Below are 25,216 nucleotides of genomic sequence, written 5' to 3'. Positions count from 1 at the left end.
ACTAGCAATTACCTCAGCAAATAGAGTTTCAGAGCTACAGGCCCTCATGGCTGTAGAGCCTTTTATCATATTTTACCCAGACAGGGTGTCTCTGAGGACAAATCCTACTTTTATGCCCAAGGTGGTTTCCAGTGTGGCTCTTAACCAAACAATTCATCTGCCAACCTTTTTTCCAAATCCGCAAAACAAGGGGGGAGAATTCTGCATTCCTTGGACATACACAGACAGTTAAGATTCTACTTTAGCAGAACTAAAGCTCTAAGAAGAACTGAGCAATTACTAGTGATATATGCTGCAGGATCAGAAGGAAAGGCTATTTCAAAGCAGACTATTTTAAAGTGGATAAGCCACTGTATCCGTTTCTGCTACTTACACCATGGTAAACCTGTGCCCAAGGGCATTAGGTCTCAATCCACAAGAGCTGCAGTTACTTCAGCAGCCTTTCTCAGAGAAGTACCAACCAAAGACATTCTAGAGGCTGCTACTTGGAGTTCTGTTCACACCTTTACAAAGCATTACCATTTGCCTCTCTACTTGTAAGTGCAGGCTTTGCCACTGCAGTTTTGCAGGGCCTTATAGCCGCACCTAATGCTATTTAGCTCCAGCCTCCCTACCATAGCTTTGGGATTCTACCCAAATGTAATGACTGCAACAGTGAAACATGAAGAACATAGTACAGTTGTGTACACTTACCATAAATGTAGATTAACGTTAGAGTGTATTCACTGTTGCAGTCCAGGTTACCCTCCCTCCATCCCCCTGTCATTCTGGAGTTTCTTTCCTTCTCTATATTCTACAACCTATGTGGTGTATTTGCTTGTAGATGAAGGTAAAGTTTATATTGGTGTGTGTGTGTGTGTGTGTGTGTGTGTGTGTGTGTGTGTGTGTGTGTGTGTGTGTGTGTGTGTGTGTGTGTGTGTGTGTGTGTGTGTGTGTATATATCTATATATACATATATTATTTATTTATTTATTTTTTGATACCTTTTTGGGGGCACCTGACATCGGGTGCAAGAAAAACGAAAGAAAATGGCGTCTGCTACATGTTTTATACCCCTGACGTCATGGAAGAGGAGACTGTAACCGACGCAGGACCCAAGACTTTGTAATTCAGGCCGACTGAGGGCAGCCTGCCAGCAGATTGCCCATATGTAATGACTGCAACAGTGAATACACTCTAACATCTACATTTATGGTAAGTGTACACAACTGTACTTCCTGAGGAGACTCTACCTTCAGCTTCACCTCCAGAAGACTTTACTTACAGGAAACACTTCATGCCATGAGGGAACATTTCCAGTGGGAGGCACAGGAGTACCCACAATCTAAAAAGAGGGTTATGGAGATGTTCGTGTTTCACTGTTGCAGTCTTCACATTTGGGTTATCCCAGCCAGGGTAGCCCTCGGCCGACCCGAATACCAGAGACTTGGTATTTCTGCGTCAGCTGCTGTCACTTGAGGACTGACGTCAGGTCATCAGTAGTATAAAGTAAGGCAGCCGACATCATTACATTAGTCTCTCTTGCCATGGAGCTCGAAGCAGTTCACACGAGTGCCTGTTGGCTGCTACCTGAGTTTTCGTCTACCGATTTGAAGTTTGTCTTCAGAAGCTAAGTACCCCGTTGGGGATCCTTTTTTCTTGCACTAACCGATGTCAGAAAGTTAGTTTTCTCGCCTGTGGAAAGCAAATACCACTCCAAGACTTCCACTCTTACAGCATCACTTGTTTAGGCATAGATCACGATGTCCCCTGTTGTCGCTTGTGTGCTTTGTTCAATGCCAGAACCATCTGTCGTTAGGCCCTTATTGTAGCCAGATATTTTTGCTTACAGTCCTCTAATTCCGATACGGCTTCGGTAAGCCATCCGACAGCAGATCTTCCAAAAAAACATAAAGATAGACAAAAACAGAATGCACAGGTCCATTCCTACCGATGATGCTTCCGTTAAGCTAGTTGTCAGTTCTCCAGTACTCAGTGATGCGCTTTTGCAGCCCCTGATGCCAGCTTCTTTTGATTCACAGGCCTCTACAGAGACCCTTTCGGAGTCTGGTATGCCGCAAAACTCTTCGACTAAGGATTTTGCGGTTATCTCTACCTTGGATTGGTCCAGAGCTGCTGAGCATGCACCAGCCCTATGAGGAAGTCCTTCGTACTACCGAATCTGGACACAAACCGCCTTGTTTCGCGACTACCGTTCTTTCAAAAACAGTTTTAGGCCCGGGGTACGAACCACACCCAAGAAACCGATGACCCACTCTCAGGCGACGGCTACCTTGTCTCAGTCTCAAATGCTTAAATTGGCGGAAGACCTTATGCTGATCAGGGTAAGCCAAGCTACCCCCTCCAAAAGGGAGGGAGATATGTCCACTGTAGTTTTGTCTGAACAAGAGTCAGATGAATCTAATGCATCTGAATATGAAGACATGCAACCCCTCTCCACTTATGAGGATTCTGATTCAGAGGATTCCATTCCTTCAGCCACTCCCCCAGAGAATTTTTCATTTGGGGAAGCACTGCATACTTTTAAGGGAGCATTTACAATGGGAGAGTCAGCAATACCCTCAGTCTAAAAAGAGACTCTGGGAATTCCTTTATTCCACAACTCAGACCCTTGGCCATCCCCCAGTCTTGGATGTTGTGGAGGATGTTTTCCTCTAATCCAGCTTGACTCCTGACGCCCTTCCTCCAGCTCCCAGAAAACCAGACGAGTACTACAGAGTCCCTGACTTATACAAATATCTTTGTAAAAATCATACAGCTGTCCCTGAGGTAATTTCTGAAGGGCCAAGAGAGATTAAAGCAACTTCTGCTAAAAAAATCCCAGCACCTCAGACAGGGATTTCCGAGCTTTGGACAGATGGGGTAAAAAAAGGTATACACCTCAGCTACTCTTGCTATCAGGGCACTAAATAGTCCGTTCCATATGCTGAAATTTCAGCAACATACCTTTGAACTCCTTAAACAAAAAATGTCTTTTCTTGCTTGAGCAGAATCTAAAGGTTTACAAGAGTTAATGCATTCTGCAAGTCAAGTAGCTAAACATACCTTGCACTGTGGTTTTGATGCCCTAGAAGCTTCTTGCAGGGCAGCAATCACTGGATCTGTCATTAGAAGGCATGCATGGCTTAAGGAACAGCCCCTGCCAGACCATGTCAAATCTAATTTGTTGGATGCCCCCTTGCACAAAGATAACTTATATGGCACTAAGGCAGAAGAGGTCTTAAAGATGGAAGAAAAAGAAAAATCTATGCAAACAGTTAAGGATTTCTTTCAGGTCCAACCCCCAGCAGGCATTGTCCCTCCAAACACTGGTTCTTTCCTGCTCCCAGTAAGCCAGCCCACTTTAAGCCCCGTGGAAACAGACCCCCCCCCAGACATCAGCCACAAGGAATGCAGAGATCTAAGCAGTGGACTACCTCCACTTCAAAACCAGGGAGTTCTAAGCAACCCCCTTATGGTAAACTCATAATGACTCACCTCCTCCACCCCCTCCCTCTGCCCATGTTTACTTACTCCTAGGAGGAAAGCTCCCCTTTCACTCAAGCACCTGGGCCACCATTACCAAGGACCACTGGGTTCTGAACATTGTGTCTCAGGGATACAAATTTTCCTTCCACACCCTTCCAGCCTCAAAAAGGTTCCCAGATGTACCACCAAATCAATGGGCAGAGGCTCAAAAGCAAATCCTTTCCCTGCTCTCTATGAGGGCAGTAGAGCACGTTCCTGCAGAACAGATAGGCCAAGGTTTCTACACCAGACTATTTCTGGTACCCAGAAAAGAGGGCACCTGGCAAACCCCATCCTCGCTCTGTCCATTCTAAATACCTTCTTGGTGATCTCAAAATGCTCACCCTCCAGCAGCTGCTACCCATCCTCTCCAAGGACGCTTGGCTAGCCATCCTAGATCTAAGAGAGGCCTACCTCCACATTCATATCAGGGAATCGTGCAGAAAGTATCTCTGCTTCAGGGCAGTATCTCAACACTTTCAGTTCTCTGCACTTCCCTTTGGCTTGTCTGTTGCTCCCAGAGTTTAGACAAATTCTGGCTCCGGCCATCGCCTTTTGCAGACAAAGAAATATTCAGATGTTCTTCGTGTTTCACTGTTGCAGTCATAACTGTAGGGTACTCCTGCCGGCAGGCAGCCCGAGGTCAGCCAGAATATCAGTCTGGGTCCGGCATCGGCTGTATCAGCAAGCACCCTGACGTCAGAACGCATGGATATAAAGCTGACAGCCGACGCCATCTTCTCCAGTCTTTCTTGCCGTGCGGTGAAAAGCAGTTCGCTATTTGTTGGTTGGCGTTTTCAAGACAACGTGGTGTGATTGTCGTTGGTCTGAAGTTTTCTACTTCTCTTCTCAAAGCTAAGTACCCCGTTGGGGAAACCTTTTTCTTGCTCCTCCGATGTCAGAAAAAGTTAATAATTGTGTATCGTGTGGAAAACAAATACCTCATAAAGATTTCCACTCTTACTGTCTACCTTGCTTAGGCCCTGACCACGACGTTTCTTGCTGTCGGTTCTGTGCCAGGTTTAATTCTCTCACTATCAAGCGTAGGTACGATTGGGCCTTGAATTACTTCGGTAGACTATTTAATTATAGGATGTCGTCAGATACTTTACCGACTACCGGAATACAGAAGAAACGCAAAGACAAGGACAGGCCTACGAGGTCCAATCAGGATACTTTGCAGCCGGAGCCAGCTTCGGGTTCGGCGGTGGTCAGTGAGGCGCTTTTGCAGCCCCTGTCATCCGCCACTTCAGAACCGATGGCCGACACGAACTCCCATGGGGAGCCATCTAGGCCTAGTATTTTGTCTGCTGCAGGACCTTCAGACGTCGCTCCTTCAGATGGGTCCGGAACCGCTGTGCAGGTACCGGCTTCTGAGGGGGTCTTCAGGCCTTCACATATTACTATTTCCACAAAGACAAAGGCTAAGTCAAAGACTCCTGTTAAACCCAGACTTTCTGCTCAAGCTTCTTCGGATTCAGCTCCTAAGACTCAGAAGCAATTACTACGGATGGCTGATGATTTATTAACTATGATTAGGGGCTCTCACCCTCCTCCTGAGAAAAGGCCTAGACAGGATATCCCTTATGATTCCTCTGATCAGGCTTCTGTATCTTCAGTTTCTTCCTCTGATCAGGATTACTCTTTTCCTCCTTATGAGGATTCGGATGCAGAGGATTCTGTTCCCTCTGCCTCTCCCCCTGATAATTTTCCTGGGAGCAAGTCTGGACACAGCATCCCAGATGGCGTACCTTACACCAGAGAAGCACATTTTCCTGACAACCTACTTCTCTCAACTAGCCACCAGGCCTCAGCTAACTGCAAGGAATAGCCTGCAAGCTCTGGGGTTCATGGCATCTTGCGTACTACTCATTCCATATGCCAGACTGCGTATGAGGGAACTTCAGTGGTACCTAAAGAGCCTTTGGTGTCAACACTGTCAAGACCTGGAAACACTTCTACCTATAATTCCTTGCCTCAGAAAAGATTTACTTTGGTGGGCAACAGCATGCTCCCTCAACAAGGGACTGCCTTTCTCCCCACCCCTGCCCAGATCCTCACCACAGACTCATCAGACTATGCTTGGGGTGCACACCTGGAAGGCAGGTGCGTACAGGACCAATGGAGCTCACAGCAAATCCCTCTGCACATCAGTCAAAAAGAAGATGTCTGTGCAGCATGTCTTGATAGCTTTCAGGCCCCTTCTCTCTCTCCAGGGGCTCTCCTGATCAAAACGGACACCACCAGTGTGATGTTCTACATCAGCAAGCAGGGAGGGACTCACTTATAACCAATATGCAGGCTGTCCATGACCCTTTGGCACACAGCCTCTGCCATGCAACTACACCTGTCAGCACAATTCCTACCAGGCTGTCTCAATTCTCTGGCCAGACCAATTAAGCAGAAATGTTGTGGACCCACACAAGTGGCAACTCAGCAGAAGTACCTTCACCCTAATAACTCGGAATTGGGGGAACCCCTAAGGTCGACCTCTTTGCCTCTCACACCAACCATGAGCTTAGCAAATTGTGCACCAGGGAGCATCACTGCATGGCTTGGAAAGTGGATGCCCTGTCCTTTTCTTGGGTCAGTCTATCGGTCTATGCCTTTCCTTCCCTACCTCTCATCCCCAGGGTACTGCTCAAAATAAGGGAGGAAAAAACCAAGGACCATTCTTACAGCTCCAGACTGGCCCCAGCAAAACTGGTACCCCTTCCTGCGCAGCCTGTCCCTGCTGCTTCCATGGCATCTTCCTCAGATTCTAAATCTAACCCAGAGGGAAGGGGAATTCCTGCATCCCCAATCCCATACACCCAGTTTGGCAGCCTGGCTTCTTCCCTGAACCAATCTGCCAACCTCGATAAACAGGTTCTGGATGTTACCTGTGAGGCCAGGTGCCCTAGCACCAGAAAGTCTTATGCTGATAAATGGAAAAGGTTCTGCAACTGGATCCAGGCTAAGGGAGACAATACAGCACAGCCCTCCCTCTCATCCTGGATTACTTAGTTGACCTACTACACAGTGGCCTCTCCTTCTCTATAAAAAATCATGCCTCTGCTATTTCTGCTCATTTTCACACTGAGCAGTCCCTTTTCTCACACCCTTTGATCAAACAGTTCCTAAGAGGGGCTAACAACCTGAGGCCACCCAGAAGGGTGCCAACACCAGCTTGGGACCTTAACTTTGTATTGGAAAAGCTCACCCTGCCCCCTTTCGAACCAGCTTCTTCAGCAGTGCTAAAATTTCTCTCCTGGAAGACAGCATTCCTTCTGGCAATCACTTCAGCCAGAAGAGTCTCTGAGCTGCAAGCACTCATGGCTGTGGAACCCTTGATCATCTTTCATGCAGACAGGGTATCCCTCAGAACTAACCCATCCTTCATGCCGAAGGTGGTGTCCAGTGTGGCTCTTAACCAATCCATTAATTTGCCCACCTTTTTTCCTAATCCCCAGAACAAGGGGGGAAGGATTCTTCACTCTCTAGATGTGCACAGACAGCTCAGATTATATCTAGACAGGACTAAATCCTTCAGAAAGTCTGATCAATTGCTGGTTAGCTTCGCTACAGGAGCAGAAGGCAAAGCTGTCTACAAACAAACCATTTCAAAATGGATAGCACATTGAATCCATTTATGCTACAAACAGCATGGAAAGCCCCCCCCCCAAGGGGGTCAGGACACACTGAATCCGTTTCTGCTACAAACAGCATGGAAAGCCCCCCCCCCACCAAGGGGGTCAGGACACACTCCACCAGAACAGCCTCCACCTCTGCAGCTTTCCTCAGAGGAGTCCCCACCAGGGACATCCTGGTGGCTGCCACCTGGACTGAACATCTGTTCACACTTCTACCAGGCATTACCACCTACTTCTCTTCTCCAAATCTAGGGCAGGGTTTGCCTCTGTAGTCTTGCAGGGCATCCTTGCCAGCCCCTTGTTTCCTTGACTGCCTCCACCCATTTCCTCAGCTTTGGGAATCAACCCAAATGTGATGAGTGCAACAGTGAAACATGAAGAACATAGTACAGTTGTGTACAACAGTGAATACACTCAAACATCTACATTTATGTTAAGTGTACACTTGCCATAAATGTAGATGCTCGAGTGTATTCACTGTTGCAGTCCTGTTTTCCCTTCCCCCTTCCCCCATTCCCCTTTCTTTTGTTTCTCCTTTTATTACTATTCTTCCTTATTGTTCCCCTTTCCTTACAAGGGACATATTGGTATTTATTTTCCATTGGTAGTGTTCTTCCACCAGAGCTTGGCCTCTTACTTGGGGGCTGCTGACAGGTTAGGGCAAGAAAAACTGATGTAATGGCATCTGCTGCCTTACTTGATACTACTGACGGCCTGATGTCAGTCCTCAAGTGACATCAATCGATGCAGAAATACTAAGTCTCTGGTATTTGGGCTGGCCGAGGGCTACCCTGACAGAGAGAACCCAAATGTGATGACTGCAACAGTGAATACACTCTAACATCTACATTTATGGTAAGTGTACACAACTGTACTTTCCTTGACCCCCCCCCCCCAGAACACAAACTTTGTCTGTTTCTCCTGTTTTGGAGGTTGTAGAAGAAGATTTATGGACTCTTCCCTGAATAGAGTTTCTCTACCTCCAGCCCCTCAAAAAAACAAGGTTTACAGGGTGCTGGATTCACACAAATACCTATTCAACCCCCCCCCCCCCACACTCTGCTGACTCTGAGGTTCACTCCAAGCCCCAAGGGAGCAAGAGTCAGTTCCCAGTTCTTCAAAGAACCCTTTACCTACTGACAAAGGAAGCAGTGCCCTTTATTGGCTTGGTAAAAGTTTACACTTCTGCTACCCTAGCCATGAGGGCCCTTAACTGCTAGTTTCATATGATAAAAGCGTTTATATCACATTATCGAAAGGTGAAAATAGTGAACGCTATTTCATTGGCCCGAAAACATCTAAACATTAAAATATCGAACATTCAGAACAGCGAAGTTTTTCCCATGGAAAAAATTTGCTGCTCCGAAACACATGCACACAACACAAGCACATCAAACAAACGGCAACAACACACACACTTAAATTCCTAACCCTAAGGTCAGTCATTATCACACACACGCCTAACCCGCGCCCTAACCCTAACTCATTTAACCTGCCCCTAATGTACAAACAATCGCACGCTTACCTGAACCCATCCCGTAACTTTCCACCACAGCTCTAAGAATAGCGAAGCCACAAACGGCCAACCGAATTCTTTCCCTAGGAAAGAATTCTCTGTTCTGCAGCTTCGCTTCTCTTAGAGTTCGCTGAATAGTGTTCAGTATCAGAACATTCTAAGTTTTAATACTTATATGTTCTGATATAGACCCTGATAAAATACTAACGAAGTACATTAAATAAAAAGAAGCAATTGTTTTCCTCCCTGGAGGACAGGAACATTTCCATGGAATTGTTGGACCTTTGTCCTTCCAGTTCACTTGTGGCTAAACACTAATTATGCTGTGGCTATGATGGTATGGAGGCCTCTAGCCAAGCTGCTGTATCTTGCTCTGTTGTTAGAAGCCATGTTGGGCTTGGGGAGCAGATCCTACTGGAGCATGTAAAGTCCAAACTTGTAGATGCACCCTTGAATAAGGACTTCCTTTTTGGGCCAAAGGCTGAGGCTGTGATTAAAAAGATGGAAGGTGAAGCAAAATCTTTGCAAACTTTCAAGGACTTCCTCCAAGTTCAACCTGCTAGGTTTAGTAGGAATTTTCCCGCTAAACACTGGTCTTTTCCCTCTCTATCAAAAAGCTGTCGGAGGAAGTGTCTGAGGGAAAGGCCTCAAAGGCAGCAGCATTCACGAAGGTCCAGGCAGGAGATTTTTAGGCGACAGGGCCTTGGCAAAGAGCAGCAGTGACTCCTTTTCCCCCTACTTGCTCCCCACCCTCTCCAGAAAAGAGAGGAGGAAGTCTAGGAGAAAGGTTATCTCTTTTCAAAGAAAATTGGTCACACATTACTTCAGACAAGTGGGTTCTGAAAATTATCTTGGTCAGTTACAGGCTGACTTTCAAAGAGCCATTAACGTACTCTGGTTATCTGGATGTTTCACAGAATCAGAGCAGAGGCCATTTCTGAGCTTCACAACCTATGTTCATAGGGCTTTGTGGAACCAGTGCCAGAACACCAAAAGGGGGAAGAGGTTCTATTCCAGGCTTTTCCTGGTGCAGAGAAAGCAAGGCTGTTGGCACCCTATTTTAGACTTGCCCACTGTCTGTCCCTGCTGGTACCAAAATTCTAAGTGTTGACTTTTCAAAAACTTCTTCCCATGATAGCCCCTCAGGCCTTAATGTTCCCCTTAGACCTAAAAGATGCTTACTTGCACATTCCTATAGAGGACTCGTGCAGAAGTTTTCTTTGTTTCAAAGCAGGTACCAGTCGCTTTCAATTCTCTGCACTGCCCTTTGGCTGGTCTACTGCACCCATGATCTCCTTCTGCAGAACAAGATGGATCAAAATTTACTCCTATGTCAACAAGTGCCTCATGCAAGTCTCAAGTCAGTCAAAGCTACTCAAGGATCTGGCCTTCACTCAAGCTCCTCACCTTCTTGGGGCTCACCATAAAGCTTCGCAAATCCAACACAGACCCATCCATCAGGATAGTTTTCGGGGGGGGGGGGCTCTTTTGTTGGCTTTCTTCCTTCAAAAAGTCTTCCTCCCTCCAGAAAAAGGTCTCTTTCCTGACTCAATACTTGCAAAATGTTACGCAGAGACAATGCGGCACAGCCAGGGAATTTCTCAGAGCATTAAGCTACATGGCATCTTGTATTCTCATGATCCCTCTGGCCAGGCTACACATGAGGAAGCTCCAGTGGCAATTTATAAATCTGTGCTGCCAGTAGTCACTGTCCCTGGAGACAGACATTCAGCTGATCCCTTGCCTCAGGGCCAAACATTAACCACAGATGCTTCAGAGACAGCCTGGGGAGTTTATTTCCAACACCTTCAATTTCAGGGCAGATGGAAAAATCCATTTCAGACACGAGCACATAAATTGGAAAGAATTGGTGGCAGTGCAAAAGGGCCTAGTGGCTTTCAAGTATCAATGGAAACCAGGGATCCTGCTTGTCAAAATGGACAACACCAGACTCGTGTGGTACATAAACAGGGGGCACCCCCTCTTACCCTCTTTACCATCTAATGATGCAGGTCTGGCAGACAGCTGACTGTCTGGGGTTGCACCTCATGGCAGAGCACCTCCCAGGGACTAAAAGCACTCTAGCAGATCATCTTAGCAAGAACTTTATGGATCCCACAAGTGGCATCTGCATCAGGAAGCATTTCTCAGAATAGCCCAAAAATGGGGATCTCCACAGATATCTCTTTGCCACCAAAGAAAATGCTTAACTGAAAAGGTTCTGTTCCAGGAGCAAACTACCCACAGCCTGAAGGACCAATGCCTTCTCCTTCCTTTGGAGCCACCTGTTTCTATATGCATTTACTCCACTGCCTCTTCTTCTGAGGGCCCTCCTAATTATCAGGGAAGAAGGCCCAAAGGTCATTCTAATAGTCTCAGACTGGCCCAGACAGCACTGGTATCCTCTGCTGCTATGTTTAGCAAATGAACATCTGTGGCAGTTACTGCTGAGAGTAGACCCTTCTGACTCATGACCAGGGAAGGTTTGTGCACCCCGACCTACAGATTCTCAGACTGGATAATTCCTAAAAATACTACTGTGAGCATATCCTAAGCAAAAGAGTTCAAAACATTCTGAGAGGCTAGAACGCTTAGTTCTAGGAAATCACACTCCGACAAGTGGAAAAGATTCTGCCTTTGGTGTCACAAGTAAGACCTCAGTTGTAACTCTGCCAGTGTTTCTGCCATTTTAGATTACCTGGCTATCCTGGTTGACACAGGCCTATCCTTTTCTTCCATCAAAATTCATGCCTCTGCCATTTCAGTCCTCATCCCTACTCTTTCTCCTGTCTTTTCCCACCCCCCGTTGAAGCAATTCCTTAGAGTAGCGGTTCAGAACAGACCTCTCTGGAGACTACCTACACCTCATGGGACCTCAGTTTTGTTCTTGAAAAGTTGATGCTACTCACCTTTGAACTGGCAGCTTCTGCTGATGTAAAATTTTTAACCTGGAAGACTGCCCTTTTACTGGTTGTCACCTCAGCTAGGAGAGTTTGAGATGTATGCTCTCATGACAGTGGAACCATTTGTCATATTCCACCCTGACAGAGTATCCAGAAGGAGTAATCCATTCTTTATGCCCAAGGTGGTCATGGACACATCTTGAATCAAGGCATACACTTGCCCACCTTCTTCCTCAAGTGTGAGAACTAGGGGGGAAAAATCCTCCACTCCTTGGATGTGCACAAACAGCTTTGTGACTATCCTGGTAGAACTAAATATTTCAGAAAATCAGACCAACTCAGTTTCCTTTTCCATTGGGTCTGAATGGAAGCCAGTTTACAAACACTGTCTGCAAGTGGAACTCCCACTCCTTTCATTACAGCCATTATGACAGGAAGCTTCCTGAAACTGTAAAGACTCACTTCACTAGGGCCACTTCTACCTCTGTTGCCTTCCTGAAAGGAGTGCCTACCAAGGACATTTTGGAAGTTGCTACCCGGTCATCTGTACATACCTTGGCAAACACTACCACTTTTCAGCCTTCTCCAAGTCTAGAGCAGGATTTGTCATTGCCATCTTGTAGGGAATCCTCTCTTCTCCATAATCGGTTCCCTATTAAATCAGTGAATGCTTAAAATATTTAACGCTGTTTAATCGAACTTTTTTATTCGAAATGTCGAAATCCCGAAAGCACATAACAGTGATATCCCCCCTCCCCCCATGAAAAACGATCACTGGGCCATTTTTGGGACTTCCCATTTTCTCCACTATGGTGCAATCTCAGAGTTGGTATATTTAAGTTGAAGGGGAGTGGAGGGCACAGTCCCCCACATCGGGGGTGTGAAGGACTAAGCCCCCCCACTTTATTTTGTGTTGTGTTTTTTTTTTTTTTTTTTTTTTAATGAAGCAGCAACCCTCTATAATCTACCTTCCACTCTTATCTCCGCTTTGGGAATGATCCCACAATTAAGAACTGCAGCAGTGAAACTTGAAGAACATAGTACAGTTGTGTACACATACCATAAATGTACTGTTGCAGTTTTCTTTCCTTCCTTCCCTCCCTCTTTTTGCCTACAGTTGTCTGCTTCTGGATGTTCGTGTTTCACTGTTGCAGTCATTACAGTTGGGTCATCCTGCTGGCAGGCCACCCGCAGTTGGCCCGAATTTCAAAGTCTAGGTCCGGCGTCGGTTGCTGCTGCCTCCTTCCTGATGTCAGTGCGCCAGGGGTACAAAAGATGCAGCCGACACCATTTTCCCAGTCTTTCTTGCCGCGCAGTGCCTGAAGCAAAAGCAGTTCGCAAGTGCCGGTCGGCCGACTCCTGAGATTTTCAAATTCAAATTTCAGATCCGAAGTCTTCATTAAAGCTAAGTACCCCATTGGGTAAACTTCTTTTCTTGCTCCAGACCGATGTCAGAAAAAGTTAATTGTATTTCTTGTGGGAAGCAAATACCTCATAAGGATTTTCACTCTTACTGTATTCCTTGCCTAGGCCCTGATCACAACGTTGCTAGTTGTCAGTTTTGTGCTAGATTCAACCAACGCACTATTAAGCGTCTGTACGATTTTGCATTTCATTACTTTTTCAGAAGATTCAATTATATAATGCCATCAGAACAGCCGACTACCGGAGTTTATAAAAAGCGCAAAGAAAAAGAAACAGGCATCCGAGGTCCAAAACAGATGAGGCTCCCGCTAGGCCTGTCGCCGGTTCTCAGTGAGGCTCTTTCGCAGCCCCTGATGCCCACTACCTCAGAGCCACAGGCCACTTCTGACTCCCACGTGGAGCCGACTAGGCTGCTGTAAACTCAAGGTATTGGACACTCGGAAACTATTCCCTCAGATGGATCCGGAGCCGCTGAGCAGGCATCTGCTTCTGAGGGCGTTTTCAGGCCTACACAGTTAAATGTGAAACCTACTTCAGATTCAGAGGCAAAGCCTAAAGCAGTTCTAAAGACAAAGAAACAAGTACAGCATTCTCCTGGACAGGCCACCATGCCTAAAAAACAGATTCTTAAAATGGCTGAAGACCTAATTACTTTACTTTGATCAGAGCCTAGGTTACCATCCCCCTCCTGATAAGAGGCCTAGGCAAGAGATAGAATACGAATCTTCAGACCAGGTTTCCATTTCCTCTGATTCCTCTTCCAAACAGGAATATTCTATTCCTCCCTATGAGGATTCTGATGCTGAAGAATCTATCCCTTCAGCCTCTCCTCCTGAGGATTATTCTTTTGGGGAGACTCTGCATACTATGAGGGAGCATTTCCACTGGGAGAGCCAAGATTACTCAGAATCTAAGAAAAGGCTCAGACTTCCTTTTATTACCTCAGTACAGGACCCTTGTTATCCCACCTGTTTTAGATGTTGTAGATGTATTTCCAGAGTCCAGAGTCCAGAGTCCAGACTCTTTACCACTAGCCCCTGTTAAGCCAGACTGACAGGGTTCCTGATTCACTTAAATTTCTTTATAAAAACCCTGCTGCTTACCCAGAAACCATCTCTCAGGGTCCCAAAGGGGTCAAGGCTTCCACTGCAAAAAACCCTATCCCCTCTGATAGGGATTCTAGGGCCCTGGACAGATGGGGGGGGGGGAAAGATTTTATTATACTTCTGCTACGTTGGCTGTAAGAGCTTTAAATTGCCAATTCCATATGCTTAAATATCGGCAATATCTTATGTCACTGCTTAAACAGAAAATGTTAAATTCAGAATGTGCAGAAAACAAAGAAATGCAGGATTTATTGCATGTAGCTGAACAAGTTGGAAAGCATACTTTGCAATGTGGTTTTGATTCTCTAGAGGCCTCCTGCAGGACCACTGTTATGGGTTCTGTCATTAGGAGGCATGCTTGGTTAAAAGAGCAGAATCTGCCTGATCGTGTCAAAGCAAAACTATTAGATGCTCCATTACAGCATGATACTTTGTTTGGTGTTAAAGCAGAAGAGGTGTTGAAGAAAATGGAGGACAAAGCTAAATCTATGCAAACAGTCAAGGATTTCTTGCAGGTACAACCTCCCAGATTTGGCAGGAACTGGCCTACAAAGAATTGGTCCTTTCCAGTGTCAGACAGGCCACAAAGAGGCAGATACAAACGCCCCAGAGGCAGATCACAGCCCCAAGGCTCATACAGGCCTAAATAGTGGGGTGCTTCTACCTCCAAAAGCAGAAAGGAAAAATCACAGCCATACAGGAAACAAGTCTCAATGACTTCCCCTGCCAGCACCAAGCACTTACCTTCTGGCAGCCCCTTTGGGGGGGGGGAAACTAGCATTTTTTTCACAAAATTGGCACAAGATCACCCAGGACAAATGGGTCCTAAATATCGTATCACAAGGCTACAGGTTCCACTTTCACACCCTGCCAAGGCCAAACGGTTTTCCAAATCTGCCACGCAATCAATGGGCAGAGGCACAAAAACAAGTTTCATCCCTCATGGACATGAGAGCTATTCAGTTGGTACCACAGCAAGAGCAGGGACTAGGATTCTACTCTAGGCTATTCTTGGTGCCCAGAAAGAACAAAGCCTGGAGACCAATACTGGACCTGTCTATCCTAAACACTGGATATTCAAAAATTCAAAATGTTAACTCTGCAGCAGCTTCTGCCCATGCTGGGCACAAGGGCTTGGCTTGTGACTTTAGACCTAAAAGAGGCATTACCTGCATGTCCCAATCAGACAATCATGCAGAAGATACCTCAGATTTATAGCTGGCTCAATGCATTACCAATTCTCTACACTGCCCTTTGGCTTATGTACTGTGCCCAGGGTCTTCACAAAATGCCTGGCACCAGTGATTGCTTTTTGCAGACAAAGAGGAATGAAGATATATCCTTACTTGGACGACTGCCTTATTCAAGGAGAGAACAAGGACATTCACAGCATCTGGCGTTTGTAAAAAGATTACTAACAGGTCTAGGGTACACAGTAAACAAGAAGAAATCAAAACTCCTGCTCTCTCAAAAGATAATATTACTGGGTGCAAGCTTAAATACAACTGCCAGATGGCTCATCTCACGCCAGACAGACAACTGACTACTTATTTCAAAATGTTAGCAACAAAGACCCAGTTATCTGCAAGAAAAATTCTGCAGGCTTTGGGCTTCATGGCATCCTGCATTCTGCTAATTCCATATGCAAGACTACATATGAGGAAACTCCAATGGCATCTAAAAAGTGCTTGGACTCAACATTGCCGCAGCCTGGAAACAATAATTACCCTCATTCCCTGCCTGCCTGCAACAGGAGTTTTGATGGTGGGCAAAAGCCTGTCACCACAACACGGGACAGCCTTTCACCTTACCCACAGCCAGGCAGACTGACAACAGATGCATCAGATTATGCCTGGGGGGGCCATATGGCAGGAAGATGTATTCAGGGCACATGGTCCGCAAGTCAAATGCATCAAACTCATCTCCTATCTACTCTCCTATATGCTTCCCCCATTTATACTAACCTCAAGAAAAACAGTCTAAACAAACTTGCAACTTGCTATAATAACATAGCTCGCTTCGCCACTAGTAACCCCTTTAGGACCCACCATTGTATAAATCTAAAACAACTTGGCTGTCTCGAATTTCAAAACTACCTAAAAATTCCTCAACTCACTATAGCCCACAACATATTACACCTACCTGACAACACCCCTATACTCTCTCAACTTCTAATCCCGTACAACAATCTGAACTCACTTCGCTCCTCTAGTAAACTCATGACAAAATCAATAAAGGCAAACAACACAGCAGGTGGTTCTCTATTCACTAACACTATAGGTAGAAGCTGGAATCTCTTACCTAGTGACATAACTTTGACTACATCCCTACCACAATTCAAACAAAAAATTAAACTGTACTACCTCAATCATTGGCTTTGTTCCTGCAGTACACCTGACTAACCTTTTTCTTATACTATATCTCTCCTTCACTCTTCTCTTCACTACCTGTCTGATTTCTTCTCCTTTTACTGTACTAATCTAACTATGTACATCTTATGTATAATTGCTAATATGTAATGAACTGCTTATTGTAAACGTGCTTCTCTTTGAAAGTATCTTGCATTCTGTGTGTTATGATTTCTAATTTTTATATTTCTAAACAGTAATGATTATTTGTAATGTACTTAATATTTAGTGGAGCTTTTCTCCTCGGGCCTCTGCTGAAAATGGACATGTATCCAGCCAGACCAGCCCGGTCAACAAATGTAAAATAAAATAAAATAAAATAAATAAATAAAATCTACATATTATTCAAAAAGAGATGCTAGCTGTTCAGAACGCCCTGACAGCCTTCAAGGATCTACTTCATCCAGGACAACTACTGATAAGGACAGACAATACTACAGTTATGTGGTACAGAAGCAGGGAGGCACACATTCCCACTCCCTCTGTAGGCTAGCCATGAACTTGTGGGACACAGCATTGACTTAACAAGTACATCTGCAAGCGCAGTTCCTGCCAGGAAGGACAAATACTCTGGCAGACGAACTAAGCAGAAACCTAATGGATCCACACGAGTGGAAATTGGATCTACAGTATTTCGCCATGATAACAAGGAACGGGGGGATACCCGGACATAGACCTATTTGCCTCTCCTCACAACTACCAACTACAGAAATTTTGTACAAGGACTTATCACAAGCATGGAAAGGATCTTTCAGCTGTAAAGACCTAACAGTATATGCCTTTCCTCCTCTGCCTCTCCTCCCCATGGTACTCCTCAAGGTCAGGCAAGAGAAACCAAAAATGATACTGATTGCCCCAGACTGGCCCCACCAGCACTGGTACCCATTCCTAAAGAGTTTGTCTCAATGCCCAACTTGGACTTTACCTCAAATTCCTCACTTATTGTCCCAACAAGACAGTCAAATACTGCACAGCCAACTCAGGACCTTAAACCTGGCAGCATGGCAGATAATGTAGCCAGTCAAGGAGCACCTCTCTCTAAAGCAGTGATGGATGTTATTTTGGAGGCCAGGAGGCCTAGCACCAGAAAATCTTATGCAGAAAAATGGAAGAGATTCTGTGCTTGGAACCAGGCACAAGGTTTTGACATGATTGTTTCAAATATTCCTCAGATTTTGCAATACTTAACTGAGATGCTTGGTAAAGGCCTATGTTAAGTTGTCATTCTCGCCTTCATTCTTGCTGGATGGGTTCAGAGCCGATCCTCGGCTCCGACTCTGCCTATACTATAGCTCGAGAGCTATTTTACCGGCTCGAGGCAGCCCTATATCCCACAATACCATGCGCTAACTCCCCAGATCTTGTTTGCCGCTTCGCTGCGAGGTAGTCTGTTTTTACTGGCTCTGGTCAGGAAGTGCTTTTTTTCATATACATATTCAGTCTCAGTAGTTTTTTTCCAGTTAGTTACCCTTCTTTAGGTCCCTTCTAACTGCCTTACCCTTTCGGTAGCCCTTTTTCCCCTTTAGTTAGTTTTTTATCTTTGGCCTACGGGCTTTTCCTTAGTTGTCCCCCACCCCTTTCAGTGTGTGTGTGGGTTTTTAGTCCGTTCCCCTTAACTTAAATAAGTGTGTGTGTGTGTGTGTGTGTGTGTGTGTGTGTGTGTGTGTGTGTGTGGACTGACTGTTCCTTTTTATTTTTTGTCAGGATGTCAAAGGACCCTAAGGTTTCGGGATTCAAGAAGTGTGACTCGTGCTGTCAGAAAATGTCACTGACAGACGGTCACACTTCTTGTGTCTATTGCTTGGGGCCTTTACATCTGCAGGACTCTTGTTCCGTTTGTCACTGATTTAGAGTCCTGCAGGAAAGGCGTAACAAGATCATCCTAAGGGGCTTGTTAAAGCCTGATGACTCCCCGTCCAAATCTGGCTCGGGGAAGTCGTCAAAAACCACCAAACCCTCGGCTCAAGCTTCTGAGCAGAGGGCTGGCGTTGAGACGGCTCCGACCTCTGTTCTGTCTGGCTCCGAGGCGAGCAAAGTGGTTTCCGCTCCGAAACAGTCATCGGAACCGACCCCAGTGCGCAAGCGCTCTAGGTCCCCTTCGCTAGAGTCCGTCAGATCGGCTCAGAGGTCCCCTCTCCTATCGGAGCGGAGTCATAGGACTCATTTATCGAGGTCATTCAGGCTCTCCGACCACGACATCGAGAGGATGGTCAGTAGACTCAAAATCTCAGGCACTGGCCCAAATGCTCCAGAGCCCATCTCACCAGACTGTGGCTCCTTCGATACAGCTATCCATTCCTTCTCCTGTTCATCTCTCGAGTTCGGAGCTGGAGTTTGTCGGAACCGTGACCTTGCCCACGTCGGAGCCGTTACTTCCTTCGGCTCTGACCTCTTCATTGGTTCCATCCGTGGAGAGGTCCGGGCGCCGAGACTCCATTGTCGGCTCCGAGGGGGCGAGTGGTTATGGACCCTTGTCCGACCCCGCTCTCCCTCTCGGAGCTTCGGCTCTGGTTAGTTCGGCCCTGACATCATTCTCAGAGCCTTCTCTGTCGGTTTCGGGGGTGGTTCCGGTCTCTTCGGAGCCGGGTTTACCTTTGGTATCTGATGGGGGAGCCTTCGAGGTGATGAGTGTGCTGGACCTAGTGTCCACTCCAAGGTTAAGTTCTGCGGCTCCTCCCTCTGTAGTGCCTGTTACGGTCTCTGGCCATCCTCCTACACCTAACAGCAGAGATCCAAAGCGTAGGGTACCCACCTTGGGTGTCTCCTCCTCTTCTGAGGGCTCCCCTGAAGTTTCAGGGGAACCCCCTAGGAAAAGAAAGTGCAAGAGGAAGCACATATACTCCCCCGAGTCTGTCACGTCGGACACCGACTTGGATGAGTCAGAAGGTTCCCCCAGATCCCACTCTGAGGATGTCTCCTTTTCAGACATCCTGGAAATCCTAAGACAGGGGGAAATTGGTCTCAAACCTCCCGAGAACTAGTCGGTTTACCTTGACGCCTTTGGATCTCGCCCTTTCACCTCCTGGGTGTCTCCCCCTTTCGACCCACTAATGGAGGTAGTGGCTAGAAAGGCGTGGGCAGCTCCTGATTCAATGGAACCTACCCCTAGGAGGCCACCTAAATTTATTTCTGCACCAGATGACAAATCCTTTCTCACCAAAGGTGTTTCAGTTGATGCTATGGTGGTATCTGCAGCCACTAAGAAGGAATTGTCTGATCCTTCTGTATCTGTTCATCCTCCTAACAAAGGGTCCAGGACCATGGACAGGTACGGCAAGCGGACCTTTGCTTCAGTGACCTTTTCTATGTGATCGCTGAACTAATTGTCATTTCACCCACCTTCAGAGAGACTTGCTCAAAGAGCTGGGTGAAGCTGTACAGGATCCTTCTGCTGCGGGGTTTAAGGACAAAATAAACTCTCAGCTGGCTACCCTGAACTCCATTGTTAACTCCTCCATGCGGTTTATCTCTTATGCAGCCGATTGAGCGAGTAGGGCCACTGGCACAAGCTTTGCGTTGAGACGTCACGCTTGGATGCGACTCTAACTTTGCCGATCCCTTCAAGGCGTCCTTCACTAACACCCCCTTTGACGGTTCGGAATTGTTCGGACCTCAGGTGAAGAATACCCTCACCAGATGCGAGCAAGATGGTAAGACTCTCTCTGCCGTGGGAGTCCATTTTTCCACGCCTTCTAGACCTTATCCTAAGGGACAGAAGGGAGGAAAGATGTGGTTCTGCAAACCTCAGGGAGCCGCGCCTGACGCACGTGGTGAATTTCCCCCTAGAGGCAGAGGGGGAAATAACAGACGCCGCCCCAGAGGTAGAGGGGGTCCTCAGAACCAGGGCTTTAGGGAATCTTTTCCTGACCAACCCTTTCAGCATCTCTGAGAAGCTGCCCGACTGTCCGCCTTCGGAGGCAGTCGGGAGAAGATTATCTCTGTACCCGGAAGCCTGGCAATCCCTCTCCCAAGACACATGGGTACAGAAGATCATATCAGAGGGTTACAAAATCCCTTTCACTTTCCCTCCGGTACAAACGCCAAAACCCCTACCAGACATACCACCCGCACAAAGGGGTCAGGCTCAGCTAGAAATAAAAAAGCTGTTAGAAAAAAAGAGTCATCCAGGCAGTCCCAGCAGATCAGGTAGGATCCAGGCAGTCCCAGCAGATCAGGTAGGATCCGGAATCTACTCCAGATTCTTTTTGGTACCAAAAAAGACAGGAGAATGGAGACCCATTTTGGACCTCAGCAGGTTAAACAACTCTGTACTAAAGACAAAATTTCGGATGGTAATACTGCAGTCCATTCTACCCTTTTTGGGCAGAGACAACTGGATGTGCTCGTTAGACCTCCAGGACGCTTACTACCATATAAAGATACACGGGCACTCCAGGAGGTTTCTCCGCTTCTGGCTGGGAGTCTGTCATTTTCAATTCAGGGCCCTGCCCTTTGGTCTCACCACAGTCCCCCGGGTGTTCACCAAATGTTTGGCAGTGGTCACGGCTCAGCTGAGACTGAAAGGATTCCAGGTGTTTCCATACTTAGATGACTGGCTCATTTTCGCTACCACCAAACAGGATCTCATAATGGCCAGGGATTACACTATTCAACTTTGCAACAGTCTGGGTATTTCTATAAATTTTGCAAAGTCCTCCTTGTCGCCTTGTCAATGTATAAACTTTATAGGCGCCGTATTAAACACCACAGAAATGTCTGCAACATTACCACCTCAGAGAGTGACAGACATAAGGTGGAATGTTCCGCCCCTGTTTCAGCCCAGCAGAGTCCAAGTCAAGCTAGTATTGAAAGTGTTGGGCCTCATGGCGGCGGCGATTCTTCTTCCATTAGCCCACTTCCACATGAGGCTCCTTCAGTGGATGCTGTTTTCTCAGTGGTCCTTTCAACAGCTACCAATGACTCACAACATTTTGATAACCCCATCTTGCAAGAAACGATATCTCTCCTGGTGGATGGTTTCCCCTCAGCTTTTTCAGGGAAGACCCTTTGTTCTCCCCCCTCCAGTTGTCACTGTCACAACGGATGCCTCTCTGATCGGGTGGGGGGGCATTATCAGGGCAGGACGGTCCAGGGCACTTGGCAACAGTCAGAATGCCACCTGCACATAAATGTCCTGGAGATGAGAGCGGTGCTTTTGACGTTGCAAGCCCTTCAGAGCTCTCTTCCCACGGGGACTATAGCAATTCAAACGGACAATATGTCTGTGGTGTGGTACATAAACAAGCAGGGCGGAACAAGGTCTTACCCCCTCTGTCGAGAAGCACTCAGACTTTGGCAATGGGCGATTTCATCTCAATGGTTTCCGATAGCAATGCACATCCCCGGGAAGTCCAATGTCATAGCAGACAGATTGAGCAGAACTATCCTCATGCCTCACGAGTGGTCTCTAATTCAAGCGGTAGCAGACGGAATTTTTCGGAAGTGGGGCCAGCCTTGCTGCGACCTTTTTGCAACTCCCCAAAACAGCAAGTGCCTCGACTTTTTCACACTTTTTCCTCTGCCAGGCCAACCCCTCAGAGATGTTCTTGTTCACGTTTGGCCCCGGGGTTTTCTTTATGCCTTTCCTCCCTTTCCATTGATCCCGCAATTAATTCAGAAAGCAACCGCATTGAGATCCAAGATGATCCTCATTGCCCCGTTTTGGCCTCGACAAGTTTGGTTCCCGTTCCTGCACAAATACCTACTGGAACAGCCTTGGCATCTGGAACCCCTTCCGGATCTGTTGACCCACCTCACGGGCAAGCTGCATCAGTCTCTACATTCCTTCAACCTCACAGCTTGGTTGCTCCACTTCCAGCCATAGCCAGGCTTCCCCTTATTTCTCCTCCTGTTCGTGATATCATTCTGGCTTCCCATAAGTCCAATACTAGGAAGACTTATGCGAGTAAATGGAAGCGTTTTTCACACTGGGCACAAACTAGGTCCTTAGATCCGTTTCATGCACCCATTCATGAGGTTCTAGACTTTCTGGCGGAGCTTTTTCATTCAGGGTCATCATCGGCCACTATCAGGGTACAATTAGCGGCCATTGCTAATTTTCATGTTGGACTCTCAGAAGCAAATATTATGTCCCACAAACTCTGTAAAGCCTTTCTCAAGGGCATCATTTTGCTCAGACCTCCAGTCAAAGATCCACCCCCACAATGGGATTTGAATTTGAGTTCTAACCTCACTAATTCTGCTCCCTTTTGAACCTACAGCTTCTTGCTCCCTCAAACTTCTTTCTTGGAAAACGCTGTTTTTAGTAGCTATAACATCTGCCAGAAGGGTATCGGAACTTCAAGCCTTGTCTGTCCATCCTCCTTATTTGGTTTTTCATAAAGACAGGGTAACTCTCAGAACAAACCCTTCCTTCCTACCAAAAGTGTTATCGGAAGCAAATCTAAACCACTCCATTGATGTGCCTGTCTTTTTCCCAGACTATACCAACAGGGCTGAACAAAAATTACATTCATTAGATGTTCATCGCCAATTACGGTATTACCTAGACGGGACAAAACAATTCAGAAAGTCAGATCAGCTCTTTCTCTCTTATGCTGCATGCAAGAAAGGTCTTCGGTATCGAAGGTTACTCTTTCCAGATGGCTGACATCTATTATTACCTTGGTCTATGAGTTGAGACACAGGCAACTTCCCTCTAGGCCTAAGGCTCATTCAACCAGGGCACTATCAACTTCAACGGCGTTTCAAGCAAGGTTACCGCTAGATGCCATTTGTGCAGCAGCTACATGGGCGTCCAAACATACCTTTATTGCCCATTACAAGCTTGATTTAGCCTCCAGAAATAGAGCTGATTTTGGTTCCACTGTACTCAGGAGTCTGTTCCATTGAGCCACCCAGGACTAAGATGCTAGGGACGCTGTCCCATCCAGCAAGAATGAAGGCGAGAATGACAACTTAACATTAAGAAGTTATGTCTTACCATAACGTTCCATGTTAGGTGTCTTCTCGCCTTCTTTCTTGCGTCCCTCCCTCCTGCCCCCTAGCCTGGATAGACTCGAGGTTTCTGAGTCCTTCCATTTCTGGAGATACAATATGTTGTGTTTTTTTCCTTGTATCCTTAGTGTTACTAGCAGGTAATCTGTACTTGTAAAAGAGGATTATAATATTATTATTTATACTATGTCATCTTAGCTTCCAAACAAGATCTGGGGAGTTAGCGCATGGTATTGTGGGATATAGGGCTGCCTCGAGACGGTAAAAATAGCTCTCGAGCTATAGTATAGGCCGAGTCGGAGCAGAGGATTGGCTCCGAACCCATCCAGCAAGAAAGAAGGCGAGAAGAAGACAACTAACATGGCACGTTATGGTAAGACATAACTTCTTATTCTTTTTCATCAATTAAAATTCATGCCTCTGCCATTTCAAGTCATTACAATATAGATCCACCTATTTTTTTCTCATCCATTACTAAGGTAGTACCTCAGAGGGGCCAAAAACAAGACACCCAAGGAGAGCACCAATACCTGCATGGGACCTCAACTATGTCTTGGAAAAACTCACACCGCCTCCGTTTGAACCAGCCTCTGCAGCTAATCTTAAATTCCTGTCCTAGAAAACAGCTCTGCTCCTAGCAATAACCTCTGCTAGACGAGTCTCGGAGTTACAGGCACTCATGGCTGTGGAACCTTTTATCATTTTCCATTTTGACAGGGTTTCTCTGAGCACAAACCCTACATTTATGCCTAAGGTAGTGTCCAGTGTGGCCCTTAACCAAACAATTCATTTGCCTACCTTTTATCCAAACCCACAGAATAAGGGTGAGAGAATTCTGCTTTCTTTGGACATTCACAGGCAGCTACGTTTCTACTTGGACAGAACCAAAGCTTTCAGAAAGAGCGAACAACTTCTAGTGGCATGTGCTGCAGGATCACAAGGAAAGCCTATCTTCAAGCAGACTATTTCAAAGTGGATAGGTCACTGCATTCGATGTCCTTCAAGAATGCAATTGCAGTCCTTACATATGGGTTGTCCTGCCTCAGGCTGCCCTTCGGTCGGCCGGATTCCAAAGTCTGGGTCCAACGTCGGCTGATGTCTCCTCCTCCCCGACGTCTGAGTGGCAGGGGTATAAAAGTATCAGCCGACGCCATCTTCCTCAGTCTTTCTTGCCGCGCACAGCATGGCAAATCAGTGCCTAAGGGCATTAGGCCACATTCAACCAGAGCATCAGCCACTGCAGCAGCCTTCCTCAGAGGAGTACCAACCAAAGACATCTTAGAGGCTGCAACTTGGAGTTCAGTGCATACTTTTACAAAGTACTAACATTTACCTCTCTACTCTAAAACCAGGGCAGGATTTGCCACTGCAGTTCTGCAGGGCCTGATAGCCTCTCCTAATCCTACTTGGCACCAGCCTCTCAACCTTAGCTTTGGCATTCAACCCAACTGTAATGACTGCAGCAGTGAAACACTATGAACATAGTACAGTTGTGTACCTACCATAAATGTAGATGTTAGAGTGTATTCACTGTTGCAGTCCGTTACCCTCCCACCACCCCCCTTTTTTCCTTTGCTGGGACTTATCTGTACTTCTCTATTCTATACAATCTATGTGGTGTTTTTGCTTTTAGATGAAGGAAAAGCTGTTTTTTGTGCATGCATGCTTATTGGAATAATTTAGCCTACTATGTTAGAGGCACTTGACATCTGGGGCAAGAAAAACTGAAGAAAATGGCATCTGTTGCATCTTTTTTACTCCT

This window comes from Protopterus annectens, chromosome 13.part0 (assembly GCF_019279795.1).
Source record: "Protopterus annectens isolate FY-2018-M chromosome 13.part0, PAN1.0, whole genome shotgun sequence".
In the NCBI taxonomy this organism is placed as follows: Eukaryota; Metazoa; Chordata; order Ceratodontiformes; family Protopteridae; genus Protopterus; species Protopterus annectens.
This window is presented reverse-complemented; position numbering follows the sequence as displayed.